Source organism: Haemaphysalis longicornis, unplaced genomic scaffold (genome assembly GCF_048455015.1).
Source record: "Haemaphysalis longicornis isolate Haplotype H1 unplaced genomic scaffold, Haemaphysalis longicornis Haplotype H1 scaffold_1, whole genome shotgun sequence".
In the NCBI taxonomy this organism is placed as follows: Eukaryota; Metazoa; Arthropoda; class Arachnida; order Ixodida; family Ixodidae; genus Haemaphysalis; species Haemaphysalis longicornis.
The window spans coordinates 450,561,337-450,565,583 of NW_027526203.1; the positions used below are offsets into that span (position 1 = coordinate 450,561,337).

A 4,247-nucleotide genomic window follows, 5' to 3' on the forward strand; every position below is an offset into this window, starting at 1 on the left:
AGGTGACTGCACACGCTTGTTGACCGCGTACTAAAATCATTTAAGGTGTTGCAGAAGTTACGCATAGGGCTCTGAGCCCCTACGGCTGTTTTATGTGTTTTTTGTATGTTGCTGTGTATCTACCGGGTTTAATTATCCCCTCGTGGTTAATATATATATATATGTTGTTTTTTTTTTTGCTTTCGATCACCTCACCTCAATCACGTCACAGCAAGCAGAGAGTGTCGAAAGAAATTACGCCTACACCTTGGCCCTCTTCGAGTGTGGGAGCGGGACCTTACAAACCGGATACTCTACGTGCCATCCGCAAAAACAGCACAGGCCTCGACAAGCAACACGGCAACGCCCTGCCCAAATCCAGGTGAGCGGGTCAGCCATTTCCGCTACCCAACCCACTATTTGAAAACAATTTCCACCCCTACTCACCCGCGCTGAAATACTCCTCATTCCCATCAAATAACCCCCTGTACCCCTCACTTGAACAATAAAAAAGCACACCTGCGCGGTGCTCTACTAACTGACAATAAACACATCGCCGCTCCCGAGCAACAGGTACGGCAACGTCAGCACAAATGCTACAGCAGTCCTCCTCCTTTACAGAAACGGCCGCATCACCAAAACCATCCACTGCAGCTGACGGCGCCCAAAATTCAGTGATGGACGAGCTCAAGCACTACGTCTACGAAATGGTTTCACAGCTACAAGCCCAGATCCAAGTTATCGACAAACGGCTCTACGCAGTTGAAACAACCAAAAAGAAGAAACACAAGCAACCCAAGCACGGATCTCTACTTCAAATCCCTGACGCTAGAGCTCAGTCCGCTATGAATGATGGCGACTCTTCGTTTCTCTCCACCTAAATGTCTGGGCGCTCCGTTATCGACCTCTGTCTCCCCCTCCCCCCCACCCCCAAAAATCACTTCCTCCTCTCCACCTAAAGTGCCTACAACATCCCCACCCTTCATTTTACTATGACGATGAATTGGTCGATCCTTCCGAAGTAAAAAACGTTATCACTTCTTTCACTCACCCAGCTTCATTGCCCAGACATCATCGCCTCACAAGAAACCGACACAGACAAAGTAACTCCGAAATTATGCAACGTATACCAAGAACAGCGTGGACTATACAACTCTACAACGTGAACAGCCATTCTCGTACGAACCAACGAAACAGCACAGCACCTGCGTCGACTACACTCTTGTTGAAGTACTCCCTCGTATAAAAGACTCAACCTAGCCTCTACATCCTAAGCTGCAGTCCTTCCACCATCCAACTCCCCGAACTTAACCGACTCAAGCAACCAAGACAGTGCACCAAAGTACAGAAATTGACAATCCTAGGAGACCTTTAGCGCGCAGCACACGGCATGGGGCTATTTGCGCGAGACTCGCAAGGGAAATCAAGTGCAAAAGTATTCAACAGAAGCATGGCGATCTCTGCAACGTTCCACACACCCCGCTACCCACATCAGTAATGGCGTATCCCGTGACACTTCACCGACCTTAGACTCAACTACAACATCAAGAACGTTACTTGAACCTGCCTACAAGAAACGCTATGAAGCCATCACTGCGTAATCGTGCTACAAATCGCTCACAACAGACTCATCAACAAATTGGAACATTCCGCCTCACTGACTGAAAGCAATTCAGAAAAAAAAAAACTTCCCCGCTGACCCAATCCACAGTCTGGAGGATTTGACTACTAGAATTATCGTAGACACGGGCAACCACACAAAAGAAATTCCACTCACCCAAGAAAGAAAGTGGAAATCAGCTATACAGCACACCAGCTCCAACGAATCACCCACAAGCATCCCGGGACCGAGCAGACCTCCTACAAGAACTAAAACGACCCCTTCAAGCTCCCCCTCACAGCAACCCACAATAATCCCACCATGTCTCCAACCCAGAACTCGAAGCAGCCTTCACCTTAACTGAAGTTGAAGCTGCAGTTCATAACCTCACTGGAAACTACCTGTGGCGAGGACAAAATCCCCAATAAACTCCTCCGCAACCTAGATGGCATAACACGCGGCAACATACAAAACTACATCAAGGAATATATCCCAGGCACCTTACCCACACTATGGATCGAAGCACGCGGGCATCACACTCATTTTCAAACCAGGAAAGTCGCTGTCTGACCCCACAAGACCTTCGACCAATTTCCCTCACATTTTGCGTGGGAAAACTCCTCAAACATATCGGGCGCAATCGCCTCTCACCTCACATCCTAACACGACGAATGGGTTTCACCCACACCTCCCCACTCGAGACATTTTACTCCGGTTTAAAGAAGGCATACTGAGGAAGCTAACCGATCCACACGAATATTTTATCCTGGCACTAGACATCAAAGCCTCCTCTGACAACATAGCGCATCAAGCCATTCTCCAAGGACTCACCTGCATTAATTGTCGCACCTCTGAGATTATTCCGGTGCATTACTCACCATCCATAACGGCACCATGGGAATTGGGCACCTCTGCTCAGACTACTTCCCAACCATACCTAAGGGTATACCGCATGGTGCAGTCATTTCCCCAATTCTCTTCCATGAAGCGGGCCCACCAACACTACTCGAAACGATCCCCAACCTTCGACGTGCAGCGTATGCAGTACGAGGTGTCATCCAAATTGCCATATACATGGCAAAGGAATGCCTCCAGGCGCGAGGCTTAGACTGTGACCCATAAAAAGTGGCCCTGCTAACACTAAGCAAAAGAAGTACAAAGAAAAACACACAAGATATACGCGACCTGGAATCCAAAATCGATTAAATAATCAACCAGTCCCCAAAGTACCAACCTCCGCATATTGGGAGTGACCATTCCAAAATATGACTTCAGACACTTTGTACCACCCGGTATGGGAGTGCCGACAGCTTCCAACCGTTACCCCTAATCCCCACCCTGTATATTAACAGCGGGGGTGGCTGACCAGATCCGACCTCTCGGACCAGCGGCGACTGGGGGAGAAAGCATGGATGGCCAGCACGATCCAAAACAATACGGATTGAGGACGCCGTCCACCGGGAGGGTGCCGTAACACCAGTTCCGCGACTCAAAACAATAAAGGTTATTCATGATATATGTCACGGGACGGATGGTGAGGTTGTCTTGACCAGCTACGCAGGAAAGCCGCTGACGTGTTTAACAAAACTCAAATTTAATACACACTCGAAAAACCCTAAAGCAAAGCACGCAATAAATAAACTACACACAAACGATAAACACTCACACCTCTAACTAACCATTCCAAAATACAATTCAAAATCTAAACCCAAAAGTCTCAACAATAAAGTTCTGCACAATTAGTTTGAATCCACTCATTCCATCACCCTCTAGGTGATCTCTTCCACCACAACACCCTAGTTGCGTCCAACGACTGTGTCCCTATTGGACTGGCCTACCCCGGTCGTCGGCGCTGACGGGTCGCACCCTTGCGTGGCCGCGACCCGGTGGCAGCCGTCCTCGTCTCGCTTCGGTGCCGCCGTTCGATGTGCTCGGTCGTTTCTTGGACGGCGTGGGCTCCGCGCGTCCTGACGTTTCCTCTGTGGCTACCCCCTGATAGCCGCTGCCGCTGGAGGTCTCAGGTAGACTTCGCACGACCGTATACCCTTTTGGGGCCGACGGAACGAAGGTCAACGGAGCGTAGACGTTGGCCGCAGGTGCCCGACCGTCGCCGCTGGGGCCACGAAGACAGTGGATCGTGGTGCGCCTAGGATGCCGCAGCCGATGAGAAGTCGTCCCGCTCCCGCTCAGGCATGGTATGGCCTGGCCGCGTCCCCCTGGCTCGTTCCTTGAAGGTCACTGTGCGCCCGGCTTTTAACCTTTCTGGGCTTGATCGCGGCGCACTTTACTTGGCTTCTTGCCTTTTCATGTCCATGTATGGTCATCACGCCATTGGTCTCCTGCGCGGCGTTCTCTGATTGACTGGCCAGTGCGCTGTCATATTTGACCATGATGCCTTGGGGTTTAGGCATTGGCGTTCGCTCATTGGTGCGCTCCTGGCGCGTCATTAAATTCGGCGTTTCTTTAGTCTTTTTTTTTCGGGTGTTTTTGATGCATCCCGTCTCAGGGGGTGCCCTTGACACATGGCAATATCGTTCCTAATTTATTGCAATTAGTGCGCATGTTCTTGTATAGCTTTCCTTTGGAGCTCAATTTGTATCGATGTACGCCATCCTTGTGTAATGCCTTCGGTAAAAGGAAATAAATAAAATGACAGACGTGCAGGGGT

General features: G+C 49.9%; 1 long non-coding RNA gene across 1 annotated transcript; it reads left to right on the forward strand.

Annotated features, from left to right (window-relative positions):
- The first annotated feature begins 203 nt into the window (after positions 1-203).
- On the forward strand, positions 204-3,322 carry LOC144156009 (uncharacterized). Its single transcript, XR_013319680.1, has 2 exons — positions 204-361; positions 601-3,322. It is a non-coding gene; the product is annotated as an uncharacterized LOC144156009 (long non-coding RNA).
- Positions 3,323-4,247: the final 925 nt, after the last annotated feature.